Below are 12,946 nucleotides of genomic sequence, written 5' to 3' on the forward strand. Positions count from 1 at the left end.
TTGCTTGACTAGTTACTTTGTCTTTCAGACATGCTTTAGTTCTGCCCTTACCTGGAGCAGTGCTGGAGCCTGAGAGTGCTTGAAGTTCTATTTAATTATCTGTTTAAGAAGTAAAAAAAAAAAAAAAAAACCAAAAAGGCTTTTCAGAGCTGGACCCCCACTCCTCCTCATATTTGCCAATCAAGAACTTGAGTTGATTTATGTTTCTATGTATATCCAGGCTCTATGTGCCCCCTTTACTTGGGATCCATCCGTTTTCCAGTATTTTGTGCTGTCCAACTCAAAAAGCCTCTGTTTTTCTTCTTTTTTTTTTTTATTTCATCAACCCTGCCCCCTCTCTGCCAGGGCAAAAATTTCTAGTTCCTTTAGTGCTTATTCCAGGTTTATCTGAGCTGAGGGCCTATTTTCAGTAGTCAGAAGTTGTTAACTAATTCTGCAACCGGAGCTTGGTTTAGCAAAGTCCTTGCTACTAGTAAAATCTGTTTCTTTACCTCTTGGGGAACCAGCCTTCTGTGCCAGTGGGAGAGGGGCACTGGCCTCCGCAGCTTGGGGGACTTGTATTTCTGTGTGGGATCTAAGCCAGACACCACCTGGTGTATGCTGTGTGGCTGATCACTGATGTTCCCTCAGCAGTTGTTCTGTACTGTTCCTGGCTATTTACTAGCTACTCTGGAGGATGAACTAAATTCCACACCTCACTACGCTGCCATCTTGCCCCACCTCTCCCTGATAAATATGTATCCTTTAAATGATCCATTAATACTACATAAAAGGGTTCTACTACTATGATAGGTTCAATTCTTCTTGTCAACATGAAAAAAAAGTCCTCTTTCAAAAAGAATGTGTATAACTCACAAACAAATTATTCCTAAAGGTTTTAGCTTAATGATAGCTTTCTCATTCACTTTGTTCTTTCCTCTCTTTAATAAATATAAAATATACTTGTAATGGTGCTGCAATAATGGGATACACAGACATGGAAAAAGAATGAAATTTGGCCTGCCATGCAGCATATAAAAATATATTTATACTTGTTACTGCTTACCTAGACCACTTCCTAAGTGTCTTCCCTGTTTCCAATCAATCTTATTTTTGAAGTATTTTTCTTACCATTCCTTCCACTATGCAAAAAAAACCAATGATTTTTCTGTGCTTGTAGAATAAAATATAAATTCCTTAGTTTGGTAGTCTAATTAGATCTTCATTTGCTAAACTTACCTCACCATTATACCACTTTTTTTTTTTTTTTTTAACATGGGCAGGCACCAGGAATCGAACCCAGGTCTCTGGCATGGCAGACAAGAACTCTGCCACTGAGCCACTGTGGCCCACCCCATTATACCACTTTTGACTCCCTGTACATGCCCCAGGTTTTCCCAGCTTTTGTTTATGCTGTTTCCTCTACGTAAAAGCCTTCTCCACTTTCTCCCTCCACATAATCATTTCAAACTCTCCAAACCTTTATGTTATCCTTCAAGAAGCTTTTAAAAAGCTTTCCTTCCATAAATCACTCACTGACCCAAAACCAGCCTAAATTGCGCTCTTCCTTCTGATATGTGGTCTTGTACTTTGGAAACTATTCTTCCATGAACAAGCAAAAATCCTAGGGAGTCAAAAAAGACAGAGATTATTTTCCTTTATTTTAGAACACGTAACAGTGTGCTCTGCCCTGTAGGCATAATATAAACATAGATCATTATGATATGGCATGGTGAGTCTCAATCATTCCTCCTGAGAACTTTATGCATCATAGAAAATTATTCTTCGCCTTTTTATCTGCAATTTTGCTGGTTCCCTCTTGAAACATCAGTTGAACAAATCCAACCATTGCAAGTTGATAGCCTTTGGAAATAAGTGACAATACCATCCACTCTTTTAAGCAATATTCATAACAGGAACATTTGTATATTTTATACGATAAAATGCTAACTGTATTGCATATATTTTTATACTTGCTCAAAAGCTGTTATGATGAATACACATAAATCATTGTATGTTGACAACATATTCAAATAAATCATGATTATCTGAAGTAGTTCAGGATAGCACAATTATAATTATGCATTTTGAAAGAAATGGATTGTTAGGTGATTCTTTACTCTGTAATGTTTGGAGTCAGGGGTTCCAAAAATCAAGGGCTTAATTTTCATCATTCCAGTAGGCACCCCATCCCAAAAGTCCAGACTCTCCATCCCTGACAAAACATCAAAAAAATGATCTTAACCAGAACCTGTTAAATTTTCAGTTTAGAATTGAAAGTACATGGGATTTTCCTTCTAAAGTAGATATAATTTTAATAATTTGTTTTTAGGTTTTTAATCTTTTATTAATTTTCTGCTTTTATACCTAAAGGTATAGCCACACAAAACCTGTTACTAAAGTAACAAGTATGATGTTGAAAATTCGGTCATTGTCGCAATCTCTTTATCATCTCACCCTGTTTATTTTCATGTAATTGCCCATGCTGGCTCCCATCTATAATTCCCCTCCCCTCATCTGTCTGTTTCAAGCATGACCATTCTGCACAGTCCACAGAACTAAAATCATCTTGGCCAATTCCATGAGACGTATCATCATGTGGCCCAATATAACAAATGTTGCTATAATCTCTGCTTTCTCAACTTAACTAGCAATGCTACTTTGGGCAAGTCACTTAATTTCAGTACCTTCATTTCTAAAATAAGAAATAAGGCAAACTGTGAGAGATAAAGGTAAAGTTTTAAAGGATCTGTTAGAAAGCCTTGTTTGTGCTTATGGGATGGGATAATTGTATAATGGTATATAAGATGATAATGTTAGAGGACCTGGGTGAAGCATATATAGTAACTATCTGTATTAATTTTGCAATTTTTCTGTAAGTCAAAATTGCTTTGAAGTAAAAACTTAAGAAAAGTATTTTTGAAAACATGAATAAATTATGTTGTTTTGATTTCTGTACAGTTCCAGGATAGCAACATTAGGTTGTCATTAATTGTTCCCTGGATTCTCAGATGTCGAGGCATACTTACCATGAAGCTGATGAAGCTTAAGCTTTAGTTTCTCTCACTTTTCTTGAGGTTCTTCTAGGCTCTGAACTAAATTTTGTAGTCATAATTTTGTATTCTTGTTTAAAAGAATGTCCCATCCACATGTTATGCATTTCAAATCCCACAAAACAGAATCTATCTCTGCAACTACAAACACTGGTGTCAGGCTATTCAGGAAGGGGAAGAAGCTGGAACCTGGACCAAAGTAAATGACCCAGATATATCACCAAGTACCAAGTGAAGTGGCCAATGATCCAGTTTGCAGTGTCTCAACAGGCGTGGCAAACTATGGTTTACTAGATAGAGCCTATACTCAAGGGAATCAGACCTTAAGATGATTATCTGCATAATAACAATAATAGAAATGAGGCAGATGGAAATATTTGTCTGCATAATTTTCTAATTGGAGGGAAAACCCAGTCAGAAGTGGAAAATGAGGGATAGAATGGGTCTTGGCAAGTGCTAGGCAAGATTCTATTTAGGCTTCATTAATAGAACCCCTGACCTCATTAAGATGTCAAGTGCTAAGCGGGAATGAGAAAGGTCATTGCCAGTGTAAGAGGAAGGAAAGCTGTGTTTGGGTGAGTGTGTGAGTGTTCCAGACCCTCATAAATGCCCAGAAATGGAGACTGGAGTAATGGGGTAAATTCCAGACCATCCTCTGGAAATGGAGCATCTGGTTTTTGTTTGTTTTTTTTCATCCTGGCCAGTGTGGGAAATATGAGACTGAGCCTTCAGAAAGACTCACTGTCATTAAGAATGCATAGACCATTAATGGCTGAACACTTCTGCCCAGGGAAGAAGCTCAGCTCTTTGGTATAATTTTTAAAAGAAGTTACGCCAAGCCTGGACATTGCTAACTCAAAATATTTTGCAAATAATAACACAAATGACAATGAGAATAATAATATACAACTGAACGTATACTCCATTTTTGTGCTATAGGCTAGACATCTCTTTGGGGGGGGGTTGTTCATAAGTGTACTTACTTAAAATGACCTTGATTTTATTTGCCAAGAACTGGTCAACTTTTGAATCAGTGGAATTGGGAAAGAGATCAGTACAGCTTGTGAAGAAACAGAAGAGGGAAATACAGTATATTTTTGAAATTTCGGCAGGAAACAGTAAAGCTATAACTGGGAGAAAAGGAGAGGTGATTTATAGCATAATATTTAATCAATTGCTTTATATTTTGTACTGTATTTTGTGATTTATTTTATTGCTTTAGGTAGAATATAAACCCTTTGAAGACAATGATAAAACTTAAGCATGCACCAAGGTATCTAACACTCAAGAATATTGCTGATGGGTTTATCATCTTGGGAACTATTGGCTCTGGAGTAGGATGATCCCAGATAAATTAAAGAAATTGATTAAAGAGCTCACATTCCGCATTTTAATCTCTGTATACTTAAACTAATTATTTCCTGTATGTTCAACATTTCTGCCAGAAAACTGAATTCCTTTATTCTGTGTTCCCTAATTTAAAATTGATGAATAGGACCATACATTTCAGGTGGCTTTGGCGAAGTGTGACTATAACCAGCCAGGCTATGAAGAGTTGACGTTAAGCCCCTGGCTGCATTTTGCCCTCCGTTCTCTCTACTGACTGAGACTTTGCTTGTCAAATCTCAGTCCAGAGAGAATTTCTCCTGTAGTCAAGTTATAGATCCTGACAGGAGCCAATTACTGAAAAACTGCTGACAGAGACTTTTCTCTAAAACTGCTAGTGGGGACCATTAAAGATGCCAAGTGAGTTGAAACAGATAGACAAAAACCCCTCACACTAAGTACAATCTCTCCACCAAGCTCCAATAGAAATCAAAGGTGTAGAGCTGTTTCCTTCACTAAACTGAGCCCATAATCAAGCAAGCCCATAGATAGGCTACGACTTAGAATGTTCTATATGCCCACCACTGAAGCTAGTGCTGCCTGAGTTTCTAGTGAATAATTCATTGTTTGGATATCCTAGGTGATGTATATCCTCTAATAGAAAACACCCAGCACAAAAAAATTGGAAACTGTAGATTTTCTGTAATGTGTTTGCTGAGTATGATATACAGTGGGCATAACAGTGTTTAAAGAGTGTGCCCAGCCTACCTGGACTTCGCCTTTAGGTATCAAATATTCTCAGTCTAGTTACATTTTTTTTCAATACAAAGACTTACATTTAAGAACACAAACCATTTACACTTTTCAGCTACCTCTCCCCTTCCTCCCTGTAGAAACACAATAGCACCAATGCATGATGCTAAAATTTGAGATAAGATCATTTGAAAATTAATTGTTCCATGCATTGATATAAAATTAAAGGAAATGATTTTACTGTGCTGTTATTTACCATCATTTAATTCAATTTAATGAACAGATCAAATGTGACATATCATGCAACACCATAGTAACTTTGTACTCTGGTTAAGAACCTACTTACTTTATATTCTGTGGGTAAGAGCCAACTTACTGTAAACAATAATTGTTTTTATGAAATTCCAGAACAATTAAAAAAACTGAATACTATCTTAGGTGTGTGCAGGAATCAATGAAATTAGAGGAATAAAATAAATAAGCATAATACTATCCCATTTATTTCTCGCATTTTTAGAAACTACATACCTGAAACACAGTAATTGCAATATTTATTTTCCTAAGGAAAAATAAAAGTTTTCTAACTTGGATATCAAAAGCTGATTTGACAAGACCTTTTTTGAGCATAGCATCTTACTTGGATACCATTTGGGTATTCAGTAAATTCTCTTAGAGTGGTTGTATTTTTCCTTTCACATCTGTCAACAAACTTCCATGTTGTCAGAAAATATAAAAGAATGAGCTAATCTGGATTAATCTAGTTATCATTCTGATGAGAGTCCTGCACATTATGATGAATGAAAATCTACCGTAATTGTTAACTGTGCTAGTGAGTTATAATTGTACCTGTGTATTGTCAGGAATACTTTTTAGACCATAAACATCAAATTTTTCTCTCCTTCCCCCAATGAATCCCAGAATGATTTGATCAGTGACTGGAAAAGTATTTGCAAGCCTCCTTCGGGGAATAGTGAGAGTGGGGAGAAATTCAACTTCCCCAGGTTGAATTCTTGATATTCTCACAAGCAGTGTGGACAACCAAAGCTATAGGCTGAGCCCCCAGTCTTGGGGTTTGTTCACATGAAACTTAACCCCACAAAGGATAGGTCAAGTCTACTTAAAATTTAGGCCTAAGAGTCACCCCCAAGAGAGCCTCTTTTGTTGCTCAGATGTGGCCTCTCTCTCCAGCCAACATGACAAGCAGTCTCACCACCCTCCCCCTCTCTGCGTGGGACATGACTCCCAGGGGTGTGGACCTTCCTGGCAATGTGGGACAAAGATCCTGGAATGAGCTGAGACTCAGCATCAAAGGACTGAGAAAAACCCTAGAATGAGCTGAGAATTAACATCAAGGGATTGAGAGAACCTTCTCGACCAAAAGGGGGAAGAGTAAAATGAGACCAAGTGTCTATGGCTGAGAGATTCCAAACAGAGTCGAGAGGTTATCCTGGAGATTCTTCTTACGCATTAAGTAGATATCACCTTGTTGTTCAAGATGTAGTGGAGAGGCTGGAGGGAATTGCCTGAAAATGTAGTGCTGTGTTCCAGTAGCCATGTTTCTTGATGATGATTGAACAATGATATAGCTTTCACAGTGAGACTCTGTGAATGTGAAAACCTTGTGTCTGATGCTCCTTTTAGCTACTATATCAACAGAAGAGTAGAACATATGGAATAAAAATAAATAATGGGGGAACAAATATTAAAATAAATTCAATTTGAAATAGTGGTAAATGAAAGCGAGGGGTAAGGGGTATGGTACGTATAGTTTTTTTTTTTCTCTATTATCATTTTATTTCTTTTTCTGTTGTCCTTTTATTTCTTTTTCTAAATCAATGCAAATGTACTAAGAAATGATGAATATGCAACTATGTGATGATATTAAGAATTACTGATTATATATGTAGAGTGGAATGATATCTGAATGTTTTGTTTTTTAATTTTTTTAATTAACAAAAAAAAGTTAAAAAATTTTTTCTCTCTTGAATAGTTCTTAAATTCCCCTCTGTTATATATCCATATATATGTGGAGATTTATATATATATCAAGTGACTAGAGAAGATAAATATGCTTCAGTATCCAAATGAGAGTATTGCTCTATCTAGTATTTTGATGGAGAAGCCAACTCCTGAAATATTTCCTGTAGCAAGACAGGGGATATATAACACAGGTAAGTTTTAACTGGGATTCATTTGCCATGTGAGTGTGTAATTATGATGAGTAGGTAAAGGAAGAAGCTTCTGGATACCAGGTGCTGAGGTGATATATCTTGGCTGATTTAATATCCTATGTGTCCTTTATCAATTTGTGAATGACCAATCCTTTGAGCAAGAATTCTAGTTGGTTTCTCTGTATCAGGGCAGACTGAAATCTTTTCAACATTTCAGGTGAAATCCAAGGTAGTCTGGGAGAAATGGACTAAAAAACTGGAGAATATTATGGAGAAATGGAAAAAGCGTGGGTTTTAGAGACAGGAAAATGCTTCAAAAATTTGGGTCTTATTCTTGGCTCTGTCTCAGCCCGCTGTTTGTTTTTGAGGGAAGTTATCTAACTTCTCAGAACCTCAGTTTCTTCTTCTGTAAAAGGGAATAGCAAGTTTATGTTAGAGGATCATTGTGAGAATGAAAGAAGACAAAGGTTTATAAAGTGCCTGAACATTTATCATGAACCCGAATGCTATAGTCACAGATGTGATTAAGTATCTTCAGTCACGTGGTTTCCTCTATCCTTTTTCATGCTACACATAGCTATTTCACTTTTCTCATTTTGACTAGATTTTACTTCATAAATCTCTCCACCACCACCCCAACTGATGTGCTGTTTAATCAAACTAAACCTGTCTAATTCCACCTCATGTTATAAATCATACCTAACCTGTCTAGAATCCTTCAACACATATGGCTTCCCATAAGCTTTTCAAATGAATAAATCCAAGACACTAATTGAAAATGAACTTGTACAGCAGGGCAGATTTCTATTGCTTCTCAGAAGGGAAGTTGTGACTCTCCTTGAAATGAAAGCTCTTCATTTACAATGCATTAAAAAATGAGAAAATACTATCCAGAGGAGAATAGGGGTGTACAGGGCCATGTTTCTCAAAGCTTGGGGAACAGATGATGCAGTAATATATTGGTGCAGGGTTCAGATGGCTGTGAAATGAGCCAGGTCATTGTATTAATTAGAGCTGCTTGTGAATACATTAATATATCAGGACAAATTAACAAAGACTGCAAGAGAGTTCATCTTCTCTTCCACATGTTCTCAGGGCAAAAGTTACTCTAAATAAAGAGGAGGTTCTCCCTGTTGGGTGAAAATTGTCTTCTATCTTCCTTCCTTTTCCTACAAGGTAAAAACATATTCTGACAGAAGTTAAACAACAATAATACTGATTTTTTTCTAATGAAAGGCTCATAATAGTTAGGCATGCCATAAAATAGTCTTTAGGCAGGCAACAAAGCGTGAGCCAGCTCTATGCATGTAGCCGGAAAGCAATGGCATGAATAATTCTTTCAGAATGTATTCTATTACATTATCTCCATCATTAAAATCATTTAGTATAAAACCAAAGGAATGCATTCCTTATTCTAGAATGGCAAAAGAAAGAAAAAAACCTTGCAAATAAAAGAGAGAAAATGTATTTAATCCTGTTTATTAAGGCTATAAAAGAAATTTCTCCATCATCACTCTTCATCAACTTGCTGATGTAAGTACCAACCCCCTATGTTAAGTATTGGTAGAGAATTTAAAAGAATGTGATTTGCAACTTGGGATTGTAATGAGATTTTGTTAAAAATTCACATTCTCCTTAGCTTAGGTACAAACTCTGTCAGTAAATGAATTAATTTTTAGCAATTTTCTAATCTCATTATAACTTTTGTCAGGAGAATGATTTATCGAAATTACAATGCCTAATGCTCTATATCTTGTGAAATATAGTTATCTGGCCCAAGACAGTATCATCATTTGACTCTCTCAATATATGATATTTTCATTAGTGGCAGGATATTCATTCCTTCCATTCTACTCAGCTAGTCTATAAATAGAAAGCCAACCAACCAAATCACACAATATTGAAAAGGTCAAAGAAGTATACTATATTACTGTAATTTACAGAATACTGCTCATGAAGTATTAAAACTCTTGACATCTTTTTTATGTGAAAAGAAAATAAAGAAAAAGCAGTGTGGAGTGGTCATATTATCATTGCTGTGAACATATAATATAGATAGTATTGAATGAAGGTTTCCTTTGCAGTGAAACAGGAGCTAAACAACCAGGAGGGTCTATTTAGATAGTCAACAATAAAATTAAGCCTGTTCTGCCTTCTGGTAGATCAATATAGGATTTTGAAATGAATAAATGGAAAGGAAAAAAATATAAAAACACATTGGTCAGGACGGGTGGGCCATGGAGACTCAGCAGGCAGAGTTCTTGCCTGCCATGCGAGAGACCCGGGTTTGATTCCTGGTGCCTGACCATGCAAAAAAAAAAAAATTCTTAAAACACATTGGTCTGGACAAAGGCACACTTTATTTGCCTGGTCCAGGTAAAACTAAAACTTATCATTTACTGGGCAGACTTGAAGATACCCACCTTTAAAAACACTAGTTTCAGATTAGATGTAGGTGGTTTAGCTATACCAGGTCTAGAATTTTTTGTTAAAATCCACGTGTTCATATCCATGGTTTAGTATGAGTAAATAAGTGAACCATATAAATATAGGTCTCATGCTATGTTTTTGGTCTTCATAATTTCTGCTTGAGCTGTTAAATCATTTGCATAACCTGGTTAAAATTAGAGTAAAAAGATAATTAGTCTAACTGGGCCAACGCAGCAGCCAAAGTCACAGCCTGATCAATCAAGCCCCTACTTGGCCTCATTCCTGCACCCCTTAACTTGCCACATGTACCCTCTTATTCAGGAATAAGCTGGAATAAGCTGCCAAGCTAGGATTCACTCTTGGACCTGAATGATTGTCATTCACTCTTCCCCAGACCCACTCACTTCTATCCTCTTGCTATTAATTGGCCCTTGTATTTTTAAGTTTCTCACCAAGTTTATTTCTTCCAGACTAGAAGCCTTTCACACCCAACTAATGCTGATGCAAGGATTTTTAACTGCTCCAAATGCCCCTCCATATGCCTCCCCTCTCAACCTAAAAGAGTTAGCCAGGAAGTTCTATATCCTGTCAGGTAGGATCTACACCCCCTGACAAGCAGGAAACAGACCCAGAAGACAGAACCTCATTCCTCAAAAGCCCTTAAGATTAAGGTATAGAACTCTCTGAGGGGGAAGTTGAGGCAGGCTAGAACAGGAACCTGAGAGGGGAGAGAAAATACTATGAAGAAGCCCTTGAGCCAAGATGGTTCATCACAATCAGGAGGGCCCGTCCCTGCACAGACAACCAAGCTCAGACTAGCCACCTGGCAGCAGTCAACCTGCCCAAATGTACCCTCTACCACCAGGCACCACGCTGGAGAGAAGGGACAGTAGGAGAAAGAGCCCTGAACAAAGAGGGGGGTAAGGGGTGTAAGTAAAGCTAAGTAATAAAAGCAGATTGCACCACAGCACAGAGGCCTCTCTTCTTTTCTTGTGAGAGAGTCCACATGTCCTTCTTGCATGCATACTCAATCAACTTTCTACCTGCTTACTTGGGAGAAAAAGACAATTGCTCATCAGCATGTAAGCAAGTAGTATTTTAAGGAAATGCCCATATTGCTTCATAAACAAAAGATTAAGACCCAAAACCTGTTTTTTTTAAAAAAGAGAGCTTAAAGAGAGCCATAAAATTCTTCCATACCCTGTCTTTTCTTCAGAACCCTTATCCAAATCCTGAAAATTCTACTCTCTTTTATCAAAGACATCTATTGCCAGATATTGTGCCAGGTGCTTCAGATAGAAAAAAAAAAATACACAATAACCAAATCTACCATTTATATTCCTTCCTACCACCATTGTCTTAATTCAGCTCATTGTTTTCCATTGTCTAATCTGTCACAATTATTTCTAAACTCGAATACTATCCTTCCAATGTATCTTCAGTGCTGTTGCAAAAGAGATTGTCTCTAAAAGCCAAAGCTGATATTATTTCTTCCCAGCTTTAAACTTTCTCATGTTTTCACATCTCTTGTAGCTTCCAAACTCCCCTACCTACCATCATGGCCCTTTGTGACCTGAGTCCTGCTGGTCTCCTCAGCCCATCTCCTATAAAGCCCTACCTCACACATTAAACCAGCAGCCTAAAGCAGTTTATTATATCTGAAACTGTTCTCATGGGCATCATTTAGAAAAATCCCTACATGAAGCCTGACTTTCACAGCTTCTGCCATGTTACCATTTATTTTTCTTAAAAGAACAGAAGGGTGTTCTTAAACTGTGGTTGTTCTTCCAACTGATATCACTGGGCCTTTCCTTAATTAAAGAAAAAAATGGGGGGGCGGTGCAAGGGTAGTTCAGTGGTAGAACTCTCACCTGCTGTGTGGGAGACCCGGGTTCAATTCCTGGTCCATGCACTTCCCAAAATCAAACAAAGGAAAAAACAAACAACACCAAAAAAATTCAACAAATGGTGCTGCAATAATGGAATACTCACATGGAAAAAGAATGAAATATGACTCCCACCATACAGCATATAAAAAAAATGAAGTAACAACAATTATCGAAAGTCAATACATATTTTTCTTGAGGTAAGCAAATACTTTCTGTTGTCATTTGCTGATCTTTCTATATACTAAAATAAAAGAGAATGGAAAAAAGTTAAAGAGGGAAGGAGGGAAGAGGGAAGTGAAAAAAAGACCTTTGATGCACTGGTCAAATGGAATTTTTGCCATGGGATTAAGCCACTGACTTGTTTGCAATTCCTTGTGAGTGTGTGAACTCTGCTCCTGAATAGTATTCCTTTTTATTTTCTTTTATTTTCTAGAGCAGTCCTTTTATTTTCTAGACTGGTCACTGCGAATATCTCTACAGAGGTCTGGCTAATATAGGCTGTAGAAATTCACTCTAACTGCTCCCTAATGTGAATGAGGATTACCACTTTTGTAATTGGAACTGTATGGGTAATTGAAATAGCCCACTGCTGAGGAAGTCTTGGACGTGCATAGCAGCCACCTCTCGGTTCTCACCTGGCCCCAACCTCCAGCCCCCTTTTCTATTATGTGCAGATGCTTCAGTGTCTCCATTTCACAGCCCAGAAGAGATGTTCAATCTAATGGATTGGCCTGACCAAACCATAAACATGAAACCAGAACAAGCAGTTGCAGAGCCTCATCTGTGCAAGAACTCCCAGCAGCCTGCAGGGTCCCTTCTCCTAGGTTATAAAAATATCCTGCCTTCTGGTAGCACAGATTTGTCTCTCCTCTCCTCAGACTGGGTGGGGCCCATGGAGCCACTATCCACTGACTGATCTCCCCAGGGTCTCTTCTCTTGCTCTTTTGGACCCTTTATGCTGAATAATAAATAAAGTGGTCCATTGTTGGAAGTATTTGTTGTTTCTGAGCCTGTGTTCCCACGCACCGTATAGCACCTTGCTCCACTTACCACCTTTGAAGCAGAGCGCATAAAACAAAACCAGGAATATCTAGATATTGTTTTAGTTTTGCACTTCGTATGATAGAAGTGACGACTGAAACCATTTTATTTGTTCCTGTCTTTTGATATCCTAAAATAGCCATGTCATTGTGATGAAAATTTCAACACAGCAACATTTAGAGAGAAGGGAATCAGCCTAAAGTTAGCAGATTACCCTGACTGCCCATCTAAAGAACTGCCTCTGGTCTTCCCACATGTTCTGCATACTTATTCTCCTTTTTAGTTTCTAATTGTCCCATCCACA

General features: G+C 37.5%; 1 non-coding gene across 1 annotated transcript; it reads left to right on the forward strand.

The window, feature by feature from the left end:
* The first annotated feature begins 11,553 nt into the window (after positions 1–11,553).
* TRNAS-GCU (transfer RNA serine (anticodon GCU)) lies at positions 11,554–11,624 on the forward strand. The gene has a single exon. It is a non-coding gene; the product is annotated as a tRNA-Ser (tRNA).
* The last annotated feature ends 1,322 nt before the right edge of the window (positions 11,625–12,946 follow it).

Source organism: Tamandua tetradactyla, chromosome 17 (genome assembly GCF_023851605.1).
Source record: "Tamandua tetradactyla isolate mTamTet1 chromosome 17, mTamTet1.pri, whole genome shotgun sequence".
NCBI classification, from domain to species: domain Eukaryota; kingdom Metazoa; phylum Chordata; class Mammalia; order Pilosa; family Myrmecophagidae; genus Tamandua; species Tamandua tetradactyla.